The sequence below is a fragment of the Brachyhypopomus gauderio genome, chromosome 6 (genome assembly GCF_052324685.1).
Source record: "Brachyhypopomus gauderio isolate BG-103 chromosome 6, BGAUD_0.2, whole genome shotgun sequence".
NCBI lineage: Eukaryota > Metazoa > Chordata > Actinopteri > Gymnotiformes > Hypopomidae > Brachyhypopomus > Brachyhypopomus gauderio.
The window spans coordinates 33,611,004-33,633,391 of record NC_135216.1 but is presented as its reverse complement, the minus strand read 5'-3'; the positions used below and the strand labels follow the sequence as shown (position 1 = coordinate 33,633,391).

Here is a 22,388-nt window from a genome sequence, read left to right as displayed (position 1 = left end):
TGAATGCAGTTGGGCATTTTCCACAGGTAATGGGGAACTTCCAGTTTCTTCTTTCACAAATGAATGTGTTAATTTATGTTGCCTAACAAAACCTATACAACAGAAGACGTTCAGCTTAACACATAGATTTGCAAACTCTACCTTAATTATTTGTATGTGGTCGTCCTCACGTTATCTATCATTGATTTGGGCAAGACTAGTTTATTAGATGACCAGTCAGCTAAAATGCTTAGTAGTTTGGTGCTGTATAAGACATTTTACTGCAAAACATGATTTCACGTTGGGCTTAGAGGGCAAACGGTACGATTTGACTTGATGTGTATGTGACCTGGCTGGTGGGGCACGGGAGAAGAAGTCTATCTGTGACCGTGAGTGCTGTACTGAAGACGCTTCCTTCCACTCGCTGAACTGAACTGCTGCTGCAGCACATCTGGTGTTAAAGGAAGAGAGAGGTCGGGTGTGTGCGAGGTGGTGGCGCATTTCAGGGCATTGTTTTTAATCGCTCAGGTTTCCAAAAGATCATTTCAAACCGACCTCAGTAAAATGATAATAATAATAGTTAAAAAAAATAAAGGGCAAGTTCCAAAGGGCACTTTCGTTGATAAAGGGCAGAGTTGGTGGTGCGCACGCCACTGCTCAAATGTAAAACTTTCAAATGCACGCTGTTCTAATAACAGGTACATTCTCAGGGAGAATTTGGGGGAGGAGACGCTACTGCTCCGTATATATACCGCTCCGATGTGTCCTAGTGTAGTTCAAACAAAGACAACCTAGTTCACTCGTTCGCATCACCTCGACTGTTAAAGTAAGTAAATCTTTAGCGCTATTTGTTGTATGCACTTTAATTCAGCACGTGTCACGGCGTAGCCTTTGTGCAATCCAAAAAGTCGAACCATCGCAGAATTAGAATGGCCGAGAAGAAGTTCGCGATTACTTTCGGGTGATTGTGTTTTGATTCACCTCTTCACTTGGGTTATGTAGTACTGCATGACTTTATTCCAATTTAAAAGGAAAACGTTTTTCTTTTTCGCACTACAAAATAAAACGCGTGTACTAGGTTCGGATGTAGGGTTTGATTCAAGTGTGTAGTAAAGTGTAGTGTAGTTAATAGTTAGTCAAATTAATATTATAAAAATACTCTTCGGGATCTGTCAGATGAAATATTTTGATGCTTTAGGTTAGCCTTGTAATTTACCGTAGCTTGTCAGAAGACGTCGTTATATTTGATGGAGGAGCAACAACTGCGGTTTTTGTTTAGGAGACGCAGATAAATGATAAATCATCCCAGCGATGACACTGTAGGTAGGAACGTTTGCTAAGACTTATTAACCAAATAAATATTTAACGTCGGAGTTACGTTAACGTCTGAATATTCAGTCCACTTGTCAAAGAATTTTCGCCTTGCTAGTCAGGTACTTGAATATCAGAATATTATGGTGAGGATTCAGTGCCAATTCGAAAAGTAATCGCTACTAGGCAAAAATGGAAATGCAATCCACAAAATGCATTGCTTTTCCATACAAACATGCAGAATACGTGCCAAAATGAAATGCAAAAGCACTATTACATTACATTTCAATGCACTCGTTATTGAAAAACAATACACACTAATTTGCATTCAAAACCAAAACGCTGAATTTGTGCCAGAATTGTATATAATACAGCTCGTAATGTAATCACGGCACAGAGGTATTGCTTTTCACCGTACGGTATTTCAGACATAAATGTCTCCTTTAAATGTAATGATCACGAGATTGATTTAAACACTGATGTGATGAAAACATGCCACAATGAAAAGTAAAAGCTCCAGTGTGTGTGGATTTGTATTTAAAGAAAGAAACGCTGAATTAGTGCCAGAAGCCACCTTGAAATGCAATCGACTGAATGTCATTGTATTCCACTGTGTGTCTCTGCGAAGCTGTATTCGTGCCAGAATGAAATCTAATCACTGTCCAATAGGAACGCTCGCTAGTGATGGGCAAATGAAGCCTCTTGAAGCAATGAAGCTTTCCAACCCTTTGCTTTGCAAAAAGGTTCATTACTCGAGGCTTCATTCATCACTCACTAGTGACATCTGCTGGTGAAAATAACAGCCTCGTCATTCAGTTGGATCATACTTTCAAAAATTTGTAAATGCAATATTGTCACAAAGTTTCAATCAAACTCATGTTTAGTAACAGGAGAATCAATTAAATCATGTTTTAATTATTAAAATGATTTGTAGCCAATATAATCCTTGACCATTAGTGGTTGTGTTGGGTTTTCTTGTATGTCACATGGACTTATTTGACAATGAAGATATGTTGTACTTTACTATATTGGGAATTGAGTGATTGTTGAGGCAGACTGAATATTTTGAGTTAGAAAATGATTAAAAAAAAAACAGAATGTGTTTAAAATAATTGCTTCTTGGGGGTTCTAGATCTGGTTTGGCAGTCATGGCCTGGTGGTTAGGGAACTGGTCTTGTAACCGGAGGGTCGTGGGTTCGATCCCCAGACCTGAGGCCATGACCGAGGTGCCCCTTAACCCTCAATTGCTCACTTATATAAAAATGAGATAAAATGTAAGTCGCTCTGGATAAGGGCGTCTGCCAAACGTAAAATGTTTTTAACATTACAAATAAGGTTTGCCTCTTCCAATGGTTTTTAGTCTGTTTTTGATGTGTGAATCTGATATACATCCTGATCAAACAAAAAAGAATTTAGAACGTTCCAGATTTTAAATTTAACCACCTACTACAACCCACGAAGCAACAGGGTTCATAGCGCTTTTATTTAGAAAAACGATACGCAAAATGAAGCAATGACGTCGCCGATGTAATGCGAGGCCTCGTTTGTTGCTGATCACGTGATTTTGCTCAATATGACACAAGCTCCGAAGCGGGGCTTCATCGGACACGCCCCTTTTTACTCGGTACACGTCTCGAAGCCTCGCTTCAGATGTCCCATCACTAACGCTCGCCTGAATTTGGGGCGGGCCTTAGACTCCAGTCAGAAGCAATCGCTCGTAGTTGGACTTGAAAGCAGCAGAAATGTCTCTTCACGACAGAATAAAAGAGGAAATAAACAGTCTAATTGGACAAATTGAGGCTGGTGCAGTTACAGACGACTACGTGCTTAACCTAATTAAGCTGAATGTGCTGGACAATATTGAAAATGGACCTTGAAGGTGTCGTACATGTGCTTGAATTCCACCTTGTTAAAGGTGGATGAACCCTGCAAACAGCGCTGAAGAGCGAAACGCGACCTTGACCCGCCACAGCGGAGCCCCCGCGATTCCTACCCGTATTTTCCAGATTATAAACCGCTACTTATTCCCAAATTCCGACTCCCCTCATTTGCACACGCATAAAAACGCTACAGATGATATTCCGGAGTTACAGTGATTTTAACTTAGTTCATTGAGCACACTAGTTTTGTCCTAACTAGATATTTAGACATAATACTGCTGTAATACTGCAAAGTTGTGGTCAGAGGTGAACTTCGTATAGCCAGTGTGTATTTTATTTAAAATAATTAACCCTTGAGCCAGTGTGGCTTTGGACATAGATAATTTTGTGCCGTTTGCTGTGATGGATAATTAAAGTCTAGCTCTTATGCATAGAAACATAAATCGACAAGATAATCTGTAGCGTCTTTATGCACGGATAAACGAATTCAACACAACACCGGCCGAAAGACCGTACAGGCATGAACTCTGAACTGTCAGGCAGTGAGTTTCATTTCAGTCTTTAAACCCATCGTTAAGTGGGGACTCATTGTACATTTAACTGAACTAGAGTGAGTTTCACAAAACGTTCTTAGCGCCAAGTACTTCGTAACCTCGTTCTTACGTACGAGGTTAAGAAGTACTTGGCGCTAAGAACATTTTGGGAAACTCACTCTAGTTCAGTTAAATGTACAATGAGTCCCCACTTAACGATGGGTTTAAAGACTGAAATGTCCGTCGTAAAGCAGTTTTCGTCGTTAAGCGTGACTCTAGATTTAGATACGCTTTGATCATAAATACAGTAAAAAACTAACAATGTTCTCGTGCGTACAGCGTGAGAAAGAGCGATTGCGTTGCTGAGATGGGCTTACCGTACACAACACCACTACAGTCCACAATATTCGCAGTTTGAGATTCGTTTGGTTACTTATTCGCAGCTCCTTATTCGGCGGCTGAAGTTGGTTCCTTATTCAAAAAGGTTGTATTCACGATGCGTGTTTGCTGCGCACTTTGTTTAAAATAGATAGATTAAACAAACGAGCATAGGAGCATACATTTAAGAAGTTATTGTTTCCCATACTGATTTTGTGAATGTAAAAAAATATATATATATAATGAAAGCATTCCTTATGTAAAATGGTTTCTATTTCAAGTCGTTCCAATTTTATACGATTTGTACATGATGATTGAATTCGTCAGCATTTCTAACGTAAGGAAACATTCTTAGATTTGAAAACTAAAAACACAGAAATGCTGTTCTAGAACACAAATTAATTGAAAGAAGAAATTCCAGTACACAACAATAATAATAATAATAATAATACATTTTATTTCAAGCGCCTTTCAGGACACCCAAGGACACTTTCCAAGAAATTAGAAAACATGCAGCACATACAGTACCAAAACAACACATACCTAAACAAAAAAACAGACAAAGAGGTCATTGGGAGTAAGCAATGTTGAACAGGTGAGTTTTAAGTCGTGTTTTGAAAAGAGGGAGTGAATCTATATTGCGGATGTCTGGCGGGAGAGCGTTCCAGAGTTTGGGAGCAGAGTGGCTGAAAGCTCTGTACCCCATAGTACTTAAACGAGCAGTGGGCATATAGGTGAACGAATTTAAAGGGGCAGGTTCAGGGGCTTATTGAAGGCCGTATTGATGGTGGGCCAGAGAAATAAATGCATCATGAAGAACAGGTCACTCCCTAAGAGAGGAACCTGATTTTAGCCTGATCCTGATTCAGAGGGACAAGCTCAGAGGCCTGCTGTATGCCTGTAAGGTCCTGGGCCAGGCAAAACTCAAAACTCAACTTGCCCCTCCGAACAATTTCACCTGTACGCTTTACTCAATATGCCATGTGTAGTGGAGACAGCTAAACGTCATTTCACTGTGACACCCAAAATGGAATCCTTTGCCTAGAACTGAGCGACTGACTCATCCAGATTTCTTTGATGGTATGTAAAGATAAACACTGATTCTTTACAACAGCAACAGGCCCCAAAGGACCCACATCCATAATGGTGTTTACCTCCCAAAAGCCTACAATGCTGACCTTATGATCTCCTGAGCTTGGGAGAGAGGCCATCTAAGAGTTCTGGTCAACATCAACCTTCTTTCAATCAATCAATCAAAGTTTATTTGTATAGCGCTTTTCACAACACGTTGTCACAAAGCGCTTTACAGGATTTAAAAGGTTAACAATACTATAGGTCCAGAACCCTAATGAGCAAGCCAAAGGCGACAGTGGCGAGGAAAAACTCCCTATGATGGTGGGGAATAGGAAGAAACCTCGGGAGAACCAAGACTCAAAAGGCAACCCATCCTCTGTTGAGCGGCCCGTTAACACACAAATTACACAAAATATAGACAAATACACAAGTCACACACAAATCACACAATCAGACTAAGTAAAGGTAAAAATGAAAGTTCTGGGTTTTGATATTGTCACTGTAAATGTCTGTTGATGAACGCCAGGCTTTCATTCTGTGTCGGAGCAGCGATGCTGGTATTGTAGGCTCCGATTGCAGTGTTACTCCCCAGGTGAACCTAGGAGAAGAAAGATACGAGATGTGGTAAATATGTAACAGATTAATCAAAGGCCAAACTAAACAGATGAGTCTTTAATCGAGTTTTAAACATTGAGACTGTGTCTGAGTCCCGAATAGAGGCAGGAAGATTATTCCACAATTGTGGAGCTTTAAAAGAAAAGGCTCTTCCACCTGTTGTGATCTTTTTGATCCTAGGAACAGTTAATAACCCTGCGTCCTGCGAGCGAAGTGAACGCACTGGGTTATATTGTTCAATAAGTTCACTAAGATAGTCTGGAGCTAAGTCATGCAGCGTTTTATATGTTAATAAAAGTATTTTATAGTCAATACGGAATCTAATTGGCAGCCAGTGTAATGACGATAGTATGGGACTAATGTGATCAAACATTTTAGTTTTTGTTAGAACTCGTGCTGTTGCGTTCTGTACCAGCTGGAGTTTGTTTGTCGATTTACCAGAACATCCAGCTAGGAGACTGTTGCAATAATCTAAACGAGAGGATATGAATGCATGGATTAGTTTTTCTGCATCACTAGTATTTAATATGTTTCTAATTTTGGCAATGTTGCGCAAGTGAAAGAACGCTACCCTAGTTATATTATTAATATGTGTATGGAATGAGAGATCTGGGTCTATTGTGACACCCAAGTTCTTTACCTCTGCGCTGGGGGTTATAGTAAAAGAATGTAGATTCAATGCTACATTATGTATCTTGTCTGTTTTATCGGGATTTAGTGCTAGAAAGTTACACGCCATCCAATGTTTTATCTCTTCTACACATTTCTCAATCTTATTGTTTGCGCCTAAATCATCGGGTTTTGCCGATTAAATATAGCTGAGTGTCATCTGCGTAGGAATGGAAACTGATGTCGTGCTTATGCATAATCTCGCCTAAGGGTAACATGTACAGTGTGAATAGAAGTGGTCCTACACTGTAAAAAAAAAAGTCGTAAAAAACGATAACATGTCCGGCAGCAAAAGTTGCCAAACAGTTACCATAAAATTACAGTAAAATACCACACATAATTAAACAATGAATTACTGTAAAATTACATATTTTGCCTGTATTTATTCTTTGTAATTTCACAGCCAAATTTGAGTAAAATTACACATTTTCATTGTAAGAAAACACAGCTAGAATGTTAAAATTAGCATAATTAGGTTACTTCATGGTATTATTTAAACAATCTACAAATGAACTTGTCAAAGTACAGAGGTAATCTGTGAATATATGTTCATATCCTATAAACCTACAGTGGATAACTGTTAAATGTTGGTTGATCAACCCACAAACACTTACAATGTACTGTTTATCAATGAGATTTCAACATTAAAATAATTGGATTCTGCTTTTTAAATACACAAAAATAATGTAAAATTATATATTTTTAACCCCTATATAAAAGTAGTTTCAAAAGTTATGTGTTTAATTTAACATCCAATGGTCCAATAAATATGCTACTCTTTCCTATTAATTTACGGTGCTTGGGATGTATTAACATCTTAAGTTTCTGTTAAAACTACCAATATTACAATACATTTCTGTAAACATAAATAGTTTTGTGGTTATTTTGGTCTATAAATTCCAGCTTACATGAACATTTTACAGTTATCTTTTATTTCAGCAGATAAAAGAATGGTGTACTTACATAAATTAACAAGCAACATTTAAAACAATGTAAAAACTTTAACCAAAACAATAAAAGCAATAATAAAAGCTCAGCCATAATACATACTTTCAATCTCTTTATTTTGACAGTTGAACTTCAACAATCATAACAACTTAACTGACTCTAAAAAAATAAAAAAACACAAATAGATGGTTACTATGGATTTTTACAATGTTCTCGAAGTTTACAAGATTTATATTAAATGCGATTCTAAAATATAAACAATAATGTGAACTAACAGCACTAGTTATCCTATATCATTCTCAGTTTATTGTGTAGTATGGACAGTAGCAGCACGTGCCAATTAAAAGATTCAGATTAGGATTGCTTGGGAAAAATGTTTCTTTGTTTCATTTACACACCCAGTAGAAAATCATCAACTTGAAAAATGTATCTACATTGAATATGCTTCTACATCGAGAACTTTTAATTGGTTAATACAAAGCACAAGGGCCAATCACAGAATCTAATACTGCAATAATCATTACAGATCATAAAAGGGCTTACACACAGTTGTTTAAGGCATTTTCAACGGTAACAGTAAGATGGTAAGGGTGCTGTATGAAACACTCACATCAAATATCTCATAGAACAACATCACTTCATTATCACTGTGCACTTGTTGTGTTCAGTCCCAGTTCACTCACTGTTAGCTGTCACTACATAACAGATCATCATTAACTTTATCCAAAAATATGTCATATTGGGACACAGAAAATTCCATAACTCCAGGTTTTGAACATTATGGCAGTTTCTCTCAATGATCTTGTTAGGCATCATTAAACCAGTGCCCACTGCCGCATCTGTGAAAAGAGAAAATCAAATGTTTGTTTTAACCTGCAACCTGTAGGCGATATAGTAATTCTGGGACATCGTGTGCACTTTTTAATCAATTTAGAATGCATAACATTGTAACGTAAAATGCAAAACAATTCTGAAATCACAATAACCCCAAATATCAGACAGTTTTGTTTGACATCCAGAAAGATATGAGGCATGTTGGTCAGAATTGGGCCTGATTTTGGCAGCTGTGTATGGTTTTGACTCGTACCTACAATTTTATCAAGGTAAGTAGTGAAATAGTATTACTCATACTGGTGCCTTGATCTTGTGTGCACAGTCTTGAAAGAGGAGTTAGCAAAGAACGTAGTAGAGGTGAAACAAGTGTAGATAGGGTGATGTGTCTGAAGATAGAAGTAGAAGGTCTGATGTTGAATGTTGCCAGTGGTTATGCTCCACAGGTTGGATGTGAGGAAGAGGAAAAAGAGAAGTTTTGGAAGGATCTAGATGAAGTGATAGAAAGTATTTCCAGTGAGGAGAGAGTGGTGATTGGAACAGACCTAAATGGGCATGGTGAAGGAAACAGAGGAGATGAGGAAGCAATGGGTAGGTTTGGTGTCAAGGAAAGGAACCAGGAAGGACAGATAGTGGTGGATTCTGCCAAGAGGATGGAAATGGCTGTAGTCAACACTTATTTCCAAAAAGGAACATAGGGTGACCTGTGAGTGTGGAGGGAGGAGTACACAAGTAGACTACATTCTGTGTAGAAGACGAAACCCGACAGAGATTGGGGACTGTAAGATTGTGACAGGAGAGAGCGTGGCCAAACAGCATCGTATGGAGGTGTGTAGAATGACTGTTGTTGTGAAGAAGACGAAAAATGTCAAACCAGAGAAGACGACCAAATGGTGGAAACTGAAGAAGGAAGGAATGTGGTAAAGAGTTAATAGAGGAGCTGTTAAAGGCGCTGAGTTAGACTTGTTAAGGTACGGAAATTTCTAGGAGAGATAGCAGTGATGTCTTTGACTCATCTATTCAATGGATACAGTTGAGAGAACATGGCCGAGACTGCAGATTGACGACATGATTTCAGTGGTGTATTTCTCTATGAAAAGAATGAATGGAGTTTTTCTAAAGATTTGTCTGTTGCATCCTGTGGTAATAAAAAATTACAAGGTCATTAAAGACTTGTAAGCTAATGCTACTGTGCACTGAATTTATTATTAGATTGGCAGTCTCCTTAAAAACACAATACACACATTTTATTACTATGCCATTAGGGGTGCACAATATGAACTAGAATTGCAATGTGCAATAACATTGTTGGATATCCCGATATCGATGTGAAACACGATAAATTAAGATTAAAATACAGAAATGTAATGTCTCTCTGAACAGCAGCACGTTAATTTGTTTTGTTTTTTACTGTGTAATGAATCTAGAATATTCCAAATATTTTGCAGGTTTATTCAATAGATGAAATCTAAAATTAGATAACACATGTACATGTAATAATAGTGCAAACATTTTGTGCAGTACAAGGCTGTGTTCTCTCAACATTAAGTAATAATAAATAATAATAAAACAAATAAATAAATACATAAGTAAATAATAGAAAAATAAGGTAAAAAAAATAGATTATTATAGCTAGAGCTCAGCATCACAGAAGCAACATAGCCAACACAAAAGAACAAAAACTTGCAGTTTTTTCTAAACGTTAGGTATACTCTGTAAAATGCTGTTTGTCTGTACAACCTATAAAAAGACATTAAAAGTATTTATTTGGACTTCCGGTTATGGCGGCCATCGTGTAGGACGTGGCAAACACTGCTCTGCTGCTAATCCTGAAAAATATCTCTGATACACCTAGTTCTGCACGATATAAGGCAGTAAGTTGTGCCGAGGGGTGACGTGATGGCGACTATTAGCAAGGCGGGCAGAGAGAAAGGCAAGGAAAAAGGTAAAACCCCAAAACAATCAAGGCTGACTGGCTTCGGAGCTGTCGGAGCATCCCAACAAGCTAATGAGGCTAACGAAGCTAGCGATACCGCCGAAGCTACGGCCGAGGTGACGCCAACCGGATTAGCGAAGACGTGTGGTGGGGACGAGACGAATGCCATATTAGCAGCAATAGAAGGTTTGAGGACGGAATTCTCCTCCAAGCTGGAGGGATTCATGGTGGTCCTCACTGAAATGAGGAAGGAGTTAGGAGATTGCATGGAACAAGTGGCTCAAGCTGAATTGCGGATAGCAACGGCGGAGGATGACTTGGACAAGCTGAATGCTAAAGTGTTAACGTTGGAGGAAAAAAACACGGTGCTTGAGGAAAAGGTTCTGGACCTAGAAATGAGGTCCCGACGGAACAATTTGAGACTGGTGGGGCTGCCGGAGGGAGCTGAAGGGTCAGACCCATGCTCTTTTTTGGAGAACTGGATACGGGAGGTGACAGAGGTGGAAAACCGGATAGTTCTTGAGAGAGCTCATCGAATCGGTCCAAAAAAAGATGCTAACGCTCCACCGAGAACGCTCATAATGAGATTCCTTAATGACCGAGATAAGCAAATGGTCCTCCGGGCGGTCCGGACCAAAAGGAACATATCTTACAAAAAGCAACAAGTTAGGTTTTACCCGGACTTGGCCGGAGGAGTCCTCAGGCAACGGAGAGAGTTCGACTCGGTTCGCCAACAGCTGCGAGTTCTGGGGATCCGACACGGAGTGTTAACGCCGGCAAGGCTAATAGTAACATTTAACGGCGAAACTCGTATCTTTAATACTCCGACAGAGGCACAAGTCTTCACCGAGCGGATCAAGGAAAGAAAAGGGGATAATGCTAGCTAATTACTTAGCACAAGTTGATTAAATTCTCCAAAGGGAGGACTGCGGTAACCTACATTTATGTGTAAGGGAAGGGATGATGACAAACAACTGATGTGGGTTTGTCTCATAAGGGTATGTAACTGTTTGCTACAAGCCTGGACTGCGTAGGTGTCAGAGACGAAGTTTGTAACGTCTTACCTGGAGTTATTACCTTTAATATTAGCATAATATTTATGGTTAAAGAAAACTGAAAATGTGCAGACTAACGCGAACTTATGATGCAGCAGAGTGGTTTTCTATTTTTTTTTTTTATTTTAGTTTTGCCTGTCCGTTAGTGTGTTGTATGCTCACTAGATACATGCGCGATGGAGGCTGGACTGATCCTCACGTAGAGGAGCAGCCGATGTTAATAATCGGAGTCAAAGTTAATGGGGGGGGATTCCCACTGGAAGTGGGAGATGGGTTATTTGTTTATAGTTCAGTGTTGGGGTTAAGGGTTGTAGTATTTGTGTGTTTCAAGCTCCCTAAAAATGGACAGTTACTTGAGAGTATCCCACTCCACTCTATGAAGATATTTATCGGTCATCATGTCTCAAAGGGTAAAACTTAAATTTGTATCGTGGAACTGTAGGGGCCTGCATAAACTCCCAAAGATTAAACAGGTTATGAATAGGCTTAAGGATATGGACTCCAAAATTGTATTTTTACAAGAAACACATATATTAGAAGAAGACATTGTTAAAGTACGAAGGAGATGGCAGGGAAACTTGTTTTCGGCATCTTTTACATCACAGGCTAGAGGTGTAATGACATTAATACATAAAACAGTACCATTCCAAGTGGCAAATATAATCAAAGATAAACTGGGCAGATATTTGATTATTCAAGGTTCACTTCTATCAGAAAAGTTAAACTTGGTGAATGTATATGGTCCCAACATAGATGACCCTGCTTTCTTCTCAAATTTGTTTCTTACTCTCTCTGCGCTCGAGGGTCAATACATAATAGCAGGGGATTTTAACTGCACTCTGGATCCAAGCAAGGACAGATCCAAAGGATGTGATAAAACACACAACAAAAGTCGGACTACTATTTTAAAGTTTGCTAAAGAACTAAATCTGTTAGACATTTGGAGGGAATTGAATCAAGAGGGCAAGGCTTACTCATGTTACTCTAGCGCACATAAGACATATTCTCGCATTGATTACTTCTTAGTATCGGCAGGGCTACTATACAAATTACAAAAATGTTTCTACGATAATATCGTCATTTCAGATCATGCACCATGTTGCTTAACACTAGGGCTCCTGAGAATTCAGGATTCTGAGGACATCACCCCTCCTTCTTCTCCTTCTTGCCAGCAATTAGCAAAGCCAAACATCACCCTTTATTATGTTAATTCACAGAGCAAGACTGAGGCAGCAGCCTCACCCAGAAAGTCTCTGATCACAGAGATCACAGATCACAGATCACAAACAAGCAGAAACACAAATGCTTCTATCAAATGCTTCTAACACAAATATAGATAGATAGATAGTATAAGAAATGTACAAAGAGCAAGATTCAAGCCTGCTGTTTAGATCACAAACAAGCAGAAACACAAATGCTTCTATCAAATGCTTCTAACACAAATATAGATAGATAGATAGATAGTATAAGAAATGTACAAAGAGCAAGATTCAAGCCTGCTGTTTAGATCACAAACAAGCAGACACACAAATGCTTCTATCAAATGCTTCTAACACAAATATAGATAGATAGATAGTATAAGAAATGTACAAAGAGCAAGATTCAAGCCTGCTGTTTAGATCACAAACAAGCAGAAACACAAATGCTTCTATCAAATGCTTCTAACACAAATATAGATAGATAGATAGTATAAGAAATGTACAAAGAGCAAGATTCAAGCCTGCTGTTTAGATCACAAACAAGCAGAAACACAAATGCTTCTAACACAAATATAGATAGATAGATAGTATAAGAAATGTACAAAGAGCAAGATTCAAGCCTGCTGTTTAGATCACAAACAAGCAGAAACACAAATGCTTCTATCAAATGCTTCTAACACAAATATAGATAGATAGATAGATAGATAGATAGATAGATAGATAGATAGATAGATAGATAGATAGATAGTATGAGAAATGTACAAAGAGCAAGATTCAAGCCTGCTGTTTAGATCACAAACAAGCAGAAACACAAATGCTTCTATCAAATGCTTCTAACACAAATATAGATAGATAGATAGATAGATAGATAGATAGATAGATAGATAGAGAGCACATGAATTTGTTTTCCTGTCTTTTCCTCTCCTTTTCCAGCCTGCTGTTTAGATCACAACATTTATCAGTGATGCAGTGATGCAACGCGACCATGCTAATTTTCGCTAGCAATGATATGGGATTTCCTATATAACATTAGCATCAAGCTAATTGCGCCATATAATTTCTTAGCTTTTCAAACGCGAATTCAAACGCGGAAACAGAAAGTGTTTGATTACAACAAATATTATATAGTATAGTATATGAAATATACAAAGAGCAAGATTCAAACATTTTTATTTTTTTTTATTGTTTGACGGGACTCATTCGAGAAACTGTCGTCTCTACGTGCGATTGAATTGTAACTTTTGAAACACGAGTCTACAAATTTTCTGCCGTTTGTTGTAGTATCGGTAACATACAGTCTGCTTGTAACTTCAACTTTTTCGTGAAGTATCACGTTTGGCGTTTTGGTCATATGAGCTTGGGGGTGAGCCAGCTTGTGCTTTGGCAGGCGTATGAGCTGGGGGTGAGCCGCTTCCACCGCATTACCAAGACAATGGGCGTTAATCCCTTCACAGCAGGGGAGTGGGCTACGTGGACCCTACCAAGCCCTGTGAAATTTTTCGCTTCTCTAGGAGCTCTAGTGTTAATATACGAGGACAGTAAATTAGTAAAACACTCCTTAAGATGGTGTTTTCAACACAGATGGCTGCAAGATAAAGAATTCTTAAAATATGTGGGGAAGCAGATAGATGAGTTCTTTGAGATTAATACAATACAGACATCTGCCTGTATAAAATGGGAAGCTTTTAAAGCTTTTCTTAGGGGTCATATTATAAGCTACACCAGTTCGCAGGCTAAGAAAAAACATCAAACAAGGCTGTGTCTGGAAAAAAAAATTAGGGAAGTGCAAATTAAGGTTTTTCAGGAAAATAATCCACAAACAGAAACTGAATTACAGGCCCTGAAAGCGGAATATGAGGAGCTCTCAGCTTCTAGAGCAGCCGCAAGTCTAATAAGACTTAAACAGTCCTTTTATGATCAAGGTGATAAATCTGGTAAACTTCTGGCATGGCAAATTAAACAGTTAGAATCAAGAAACTCAATTACTTCAATTACAATTAATGATGAAACTATAATAAACCCAACGGAAATTAATGATGCTTTTAAAAAATTTTATGAACAATTGTATAATACAGAAATTGATTTTGGCACAAATAAATTCAACGATTTCATGGAAGGATTAGAAATACCAGCCATATCAGAAGAAGACAAAGGCTATCTGGACTCAGCAGTTACCATGGAAGAAATTGAAAGCGCTATTGATTGTATGAAGGCAGGTAAAAGGGCAGGACCAGATGGCTTACCAATAGATTTATATAAAATATTTAAGAAAAAACTGTTAAAGCCACTAATCGAAATGTTTCTAGAAGCATTTCATAATGGGACTCTCCCCCCTGCTATGAATGACGCTCTGATTATACTACTTCCAAAACCAGGAAAGCCATCTAACAAATGTGAAAATATGAGACCAATAAGCCTTCTGAATTCTGATCTCAAAATTATATGTAAAATCCTAGCGAACCGTATTCAAAACTTTATGCCTGAAATAATTAATAAAGATCAAAATGGATTTATAATTGGAAGACAGGGATTTCATAATGTTAGGAGAGTACTGAATATACTAAATTATAGTAAAGAAGCTCTGGATACTGCCCTGCTGTCCTTAGATGGAGAGAAAGCCTTCGATAGGGTTGAATGGCCCTACCTATTCAGAGTATTAGAAAGATTCGGGTTTGGAGAAAATTTCATAAATTGGGTACATTTAATATACAACAAACCCACCGCAGAAATTCTGACAAATAGAAATATCTCACAACCAATAGTTATTAAAAGGGGATGCAGGCAGGGATGCCCCTTATCCCCTCTGTTGTATACATTAGCAATTGAACCCTTTGCAATAGCTTTACGTTCACACCCACAAATTTACGGAATTTCTCTAGGACAAAGTGAACATAAGATATCCCTTTATGCTGATGACGTCATCCTGTTTGTTACAAAATTAAACAAATCAATTCCGGTTATAATGGAGTTAATTAAAAAATTTGGAGATATTTCTGGGTACGCAGTAAATAAGCCCAAATCAGCTATGTTACTCCTTAATGAAGGCGACAGACAGAACCCACCTCCTGAAGTGACTCAATTTGATATTGTAGAACAGTTCACATACTTAGGAATACAAATCGTACCAAAAATAGATAAAGTAGTTGATGCTAACTATAATCCAGTGCTGGGAAAAATTACTGATGCTATTGATAGATGGATGCCACTCCCTGTCTCATTAATTGGTAGAATTAATATTCTAAAAATGAACGTCCTGCCAAAGTTACTTTACCTTTTTCAGAACATTCCCTTACCGCCACCTGCAGATCTATTCCGGAAAATTAAAACATTATTTGGAAAATTCATATGGAGTAATAGGAGGGCGAGACTCCGCCTCTCACTTCTATACCTTCCATTTGATGGAGGGGGGTTGAAATGCCCAAATTTACTATGGTACTATTGGGCTACGCAGTTACGGTCTATCATGTTCTATTTCTCAAGAAGCGATGGACCTCACTGGGTAGATATGGAATCTCATGGCCTAGAATTGCCTCTCCCAATGTATATACATTCAGACACAGAGAAAAAATTGTACAGACACACTTGCAACCCAATAGTCAAACACATGATTAAAATATGGTATGATGTAAAACGTTTTTTAAACAACTCAACCTCCCTGTCCCAGTTTAGTCCAATATGGGGTAATCAGTTTTTTAAACCAGGAAGAGAAGATGCTACTTTTAAAGTGTGGGCATCTAAAGGACTGGGGAAAATCCAGGATCTTTATCCATCACATTCTGATAATATGATGTCATTCGAAGAGTTGAAACATAACTTTAACCTAGACAGAAAACACTTCTTTAAATTTCTTCAGCTCAGAAATTTTGTAAAGACAAGCCAAAAAAATATACTTCTTAAACCCCCACAATCTATAATTGAAAGAAGAATGATAGAAGACCCCTATGGGAAGGGTATTATATCAAAACTCTATACTATTCTACTTTCTAGCTCATCAGAGAGTTCACTGAATAAGCTTAATGCTTGGAATGAAGATCTCGAAACAGAGATTTCATTGGCAGACTGGAAAGTAGCCTGTGGAAACATACACACTCAGACGATAAACACACGTCTTACATTAATACAGTACAAATTGTTAATGCGAACTTATATAACCCCTGCAAAATTAAATTTGTATAATAATAATATACCAGATATTTGTACTAAATGTACGGAGTGTAAAGGAACATTGTTTCACTGTGTCTGGCAATGTACAAAAATTAAAGCTTTTTGGGAAGAAATTAGAGAGGCCAGCGAGCTGATTATATCAAAGCCTATTACATTGGACGCAAAGTTATTTCTATTAGGTATATATCCCGAAAATCACAACTATCACAAGCACGAGAGGATTCTGATGGACCATATATTCGCAAACGCAAAGAGGCTGGTAGCTCTGTACTGGACAAAAACTATTAGACCAAATATTTCTCATTGGAGAAGTCAAATGTTGCAGAACCTTCCATTAGAAAAAATTACATATATCCTAAAGGATAAACAGGATGTTTTTGGGAAAATTTGGGGGCCCTTTATGGGTTATATTAAGAGCTTAGTTAATGAAGAATCATAGATAAGCTGTGAGTGGGTTTTTTTTTTTTTTTTTTTTTTTCTTTTTTATTTATTTTTTATTTTATTTACTTATTCATTTTTTTTCCTTCTCTCTAAATCTAACTACATATTTAAAAGGGAGCTGTTTATTTAGATATATATTCTGGGGAGGGGGGTTGGGGCGTTGGATTGTGTTTGATGGTGCTGTTGGTCTGTTTGTTTACTAAATGTTGTTATATATAAAATGGAAATAAAAAAACTTTTGAAAAAAAAAAAGTATTTATTTAACTAATCTATGTTTATACTTTCGAGACTGACCCCGCGAATGGCGGAAGCGTTCATACTTGCCGCGGCATGTGGTAGTATAAAGAAACACCCCTCAAAAACAGGGGAATTCATTTACCTGATGAATTTTAATGTTGCATTGTGTTTCAGGTTTGAAAAGTGCTGGAATTTAGGCTAAAGTACTTGAAAATGCTTGAAACTGTAACTACTTCGTTTCACAACAAATAGCTGTCTGACTGAACAGTTCTCTTGTAGTTAACAAATACGAGACGTTAAGATTGGGCGTTTTGAACAGATTAAAATAAACTGGTTAAAACACGTTTGAAACCAAAACTACTATAACACAACAGACATCAACTTGTCATCAGAATGCTACTCATAATAAAATAACTAAACACTCCCGGTAAAGCAGCGATTTTCGAAAAAATAAAACTAAGACGTACCTTCAGTTGATATTGAACACTGACACTTGGCGTGAACTGGTGCTTCTGTGCTTCAGTCGGATTCGCATTTACCTGCGATTCTGTGATAACTGAAATGTCTCCAGACAACTGGCGCTCAAATTCAAACTAGTGATTCTCAGCATTCATTGGCTGAACAGACCAGGCACCCACGATTCTGTCCAATCACCACACAGAACTGTTTGCTGATCTGTTTCCTGATTTCCTGAAATTTTCAAATAGCCCCAAGCTTTAAAAGAATCACATATCTGGACAGAGCTGAAATATACCTTTATCAAAATGATACCTGGATTTTGAACATTGGTTGAGAATTGATAAAGTTATGATATTTATAATATCATGTATCACATTAAAATATAATACATTAATTACAATAGAAGTTGTCACGGCCTCCAGCCCTGGGGACTCCACTTCCCAGCATGCCCCACCACGAAGACAGAGATCCGCCTCCCCGGAGTATTAGACACCTGTAACTTATTAGCTGGATCTATTTAAGACCTTGCCTGTGAAGGCTTTGTTGCGAAGTATTGCCGACATTCTGTTTGAAAGCGTACCAAGCCTTATTCAATTCTGATTCTCTGGTTTGACCTGTCTAGTTTTCCCGTGTTTCTCCCTCTTGGTTTGCCCTCTGGTACCTCTGCTCGTTTGGATTGCTTGTGTGTATGAACCTGGACTGCCCTCGACTTCTCTCTGGATCTCCCCTTCACTCATTAAACCTTACATTATTCGAAGTCTGCAAGCGTCTGTGTTTCGTCATGATTCCAGCGTCACAGAATACTTCGCCTCCTCAACAGACGGCGGATTCCAACAGTGTCGTGCAAGCTATCACCGCTCAAGGACAGGTCCTGGGGCAGCATCAGCAACGCTTCGGTGACATCAGTACGTCCTTGGATCACATCTCAAGACAACAGGCCGAATATCAACAGCAGTTGGCCACCATGGCACAAAACATGCAGGAGATCACCTCCCAGTTGCAGAGGATTGCCATCGCTACTCCCAGTTCCCCAGCGGAGGTACCCATCGAAAGACCGGCCCCCTCCCTCTTCTACACGGTTAGCAAACCCGACAAGTACGACGGTAATCCAGAAGCTTGCCGTGGATTCTTACTACAATGCGAGATTTATTTCAACAATAATCCTCCTAGTCCCGATAGTAGTAAAGTCACCTTTTTCATTTCACGTCTCACCGGAGAGGCTTTGGAGTGGGCAACGGCTACATGGGAGAACATGAGAGAGCTGACATATGATCAGTTCCTCACTCAGTTTAAGGTGGTGTTCGATCACCCACATGGGGGAAGATCTTGCGGGGAACTACTTCCCAAGCTGAGACAGGGTAGGCGCTCGGTGGCGGTCAATGCGCGAGAGTTCCGCACCATAGCAGCAGGTAGCGGATGGAACGAGGCGGCGCTCACTGTTACTTACCGCAACGGTTTGAAAGCAGAAGTCCTCCAAGAAGTAGCCTGTCGGGACGAAGGGCTCAGCTTGGACCAGCTCATTGCGCTCACCATCTGCATCGACCATCTACAAAGCGAGCGTAGGAGCACCCAGCCCAGGCAGGTCACACTTCCATCACCTAACATCACCCGGGAGACTGAGCACCCCAGGACGGAGGAGCCTATGCAGTGTGACTCTTCTCGCCTCACTCCGGAGGAACGAAGAAGGCGCTTTGAGGGCAATCTGTGTCTATATTGCGGGGAACCCGGACATGTGGTGAGGAATTGCACACAGACCACGAGAAATAAACCTGGCAACCAACTCAGGACCACCAGGGTGAGTGTTGACCAACCAGAGTTGTGCGAATCATTCACTCTTCCAGTCATTCTTCATTCACGTGCCACTGCGTCTGTCTTCACAGCGCTAGTCGATTCGGGAGCGGAAGGGAACTTCATCGACGAGGCTCTCGCGGTGGATTTGGGGTTCGCACTTGAACCCCTCGTTCGACACATCTCCTTGTCTGCGCTGGATGGGTCACCCGTAGGGGGGGGTTTTGTGCGGAAACAAACCGTTCCCATTAAAATACAGATTGGTGCATTACACACTGAGGACATGTCATTCTTTGTAGTTAGTGCATCTGTGTTCCCGATAGTATTAGGTCTGCCGTGGCTTCGTAAACACAACCCACATATTTCCTGGAAGACCCGAGAGTTAGTCAAGTGGTCCCCTTACTGCCTGAAGAGATGTATGCAAACCACTGGCCTACGGCTCTTGTCCACTAGCATCGAAAGCCCCGAAACGGCGGAGCTCACAGCACACATGCTCCCATCACAGTATCAGGATCTGGAAGCAGTGTTTAGTAAGGAGAATGCCACTCATCCCCCTCCTCATCGCCCTTACGACTGTGCTATAGACCTCTTAGAAGGTGTTTCCTTTCCCAAGGCGAGAATATATCCCCTGTCCAGGGAGGAGGATAGAGCTATGGAGGGATATATAACCGAAGCCTTACAGCAAGGATTCATTCGCCCTTCCACCTCTCCTATCGCATCAGGTTTCTTCTTTGTTCGTAAGAAAGACGGAGGACTCCGACCTTGCATCGACTACCGAGGCGTCAATCAAATCTCCAAAAGGTATCCGTACCCTCTACCACTCATCCCAGCAGCTCTAGAACAACTACGCGAGGCCAGGCTTTTCACTAAGTTAGATCTCCGAAGCGCCTATAACCTTGTGCGGATTTAAAAGGGTGATGAGTGGAAGACAGCGTTTCACACCACCAGAGGGCACTATGAGTACATGGTAATGCCTTACGGTTTAAGCGTAGCCCCTTCAGTCTTTCAAGCTTTCATCAACGATGTGTTACGAGGGTTCTTAGGAAAATGTGTTATCGCTTACATTGATGACATCTTGATCTACTCCCCGAACATGAAAACACACATTGAACACGTGCGCCAGGTGTTACGTACCCTATTGCAGAACAGGCTGTATGTTAAACTCGAAAAGTGTTTGTTTCACCAGTCGTCAGTGGCATTCCTAGGCTACGAGATCAGCTCAGGGGGTGTGACCATGGATGACCACAAGGTCCGAGCCGTCCTAGACTGGCCCGTACCATGCACGGTACGTCAACTGCAGAGTTTTCTAGGGTTCGCAAATTTCTACCGGCGGTTTATACACAATTACAGCTCTGTTGCAACACCTCTCACGGCCCTGCTGAAAGGAAAGCCCAAGCAGCTCCAGTGGACCGCGGAAGCTGAACGAGCCTATGGGGACCTCAAACGCGCTTTCACTAGCTCACCCGTACTGAAGCATCCCGACCCGTCTGCTCCGTTCATAGTGGAGGTTGATGCCTCCAACGTAGGTGTGGGTGCAGTCCTATCACAACGGGTGGGTGAGTCGCGTATGCATCCGGTAGCCTACTACTCACACAAGCTGACTGCCGCGGAGAGAAATTACGGCATCAGCGAGCGTGAACTTCTGGCCATAAAGTTGGCATTGGAGGAATGGCGACACTGGCTGGAGGGGGCTGACCACCCTTTCCGTGTGATCACAGACCACAAGAACCTAGAATATATTCGTAATGTACAGAGATTGTCTCCTCGCCAGGCGCGATGGGTGCATTTCTTCGAGAGGTTCGACTTCACCATTACCTATCGTCCTGGGCAGAGGAATACTAAGGCGGACGCCCTGTCCCGTATGTTCCAGGAGGAGGGGTAGGTAAGCGACGGTACACCGGGGACCGTTCTCCCGTCCAAAATGATTGTGTCTTCCATTCGCTGGGACATTGACGAGGAGATTGAGACGTTACTGAAGAATACAGAAATACCTGCAACATGTCCCCCAGAGAAAATCTATGTCCCTCCGGCATGCCGTGACCGACTTTTGGCATGGGCCCACACCTCTCCCACAACAGGTCACCCAGGGGAGACGCGCACACATCAGCTCATCACCCAGAGATATTGGTGGGAGAGTGTTACCGTGGATGTGCACAGGTACGTCGCCTCATGTTCAACGTGTTCTCAGTGTAAAACCCCGAAGTCGCTTCCAGCAGGCAAACTCCACCCCTTGCCCGTACCAGTGAGACCCTGGACCCACCTGGCACTGGACTTCGTGACTGACCTTCCGGACTCAGAGGGCTACACCACCGTACTTACGGTAATTGATCGGTTTTCACGAGGAGTGCGTTTCATTCCGTTTCCCGGTATCCCAAGTGCTTATCAAACTGCAGAAGCTGTTTTCCAACACGTCTTTCGTAATTATGGAATCCCAGAGGACATAGTGTCAGACCGGGGACCGCAATTCACCTCTCAAGTATGGTCAGCCTTCCTAGAACGACTCGGAATTGCAGTGAGCCTCACGTCAGGATACCACCCTCAGTCGAACGGTCAGTGTGAGCGAATGAACCAAGAACTCGGAAAATTTTTACGGATATTCAGTCTCAATAATCCAACTGATTGGTCTAGGTTTCTCCCGTGGGCAGAGATGGCTCAGAATTCGCTAACCAGCTCCACAACAGGTCTTACGCCGTTTGAGTGTTTTCTAGGTTACCAGCCGACCATGGCACCATGGACAGCAATGCAATCCGACGTCCCCGCAGTCGACGACTGGATTACGCGTAGTGAGAAAGTCTGGGAAGAAACACACCAACGCATCAACACGGTATTGCAGCGAAATAAGGAAAAGGCAGATCATCACCCAACCCCGACTACAAGCTAGGGGATTGTGT

At 40.5% G+C, this 22,388-nt stretch overlaps 1 protein-coding gene across 1 annotated transcript in view; it reads left to right on the top strand.

Annotated features, from left to right (window-relative positions):
* Window positions 1–763: 763 nt before the first annotated feature.
* The window catches only part of LOC143517750 (uncharacterized), a 41,286-nt gene continuing 19,661 nt past the window's right edge, over window positions 764–22,388 (top strand). The window contains exon 1 of the mRNA XM_077010535.1: window positions 764–805. The gene's annotated coding sequence lies outside the window, so the exon portion shown is untranslated. The remainder of the gene's footprint in view (window positions 806–22,388) is intronic.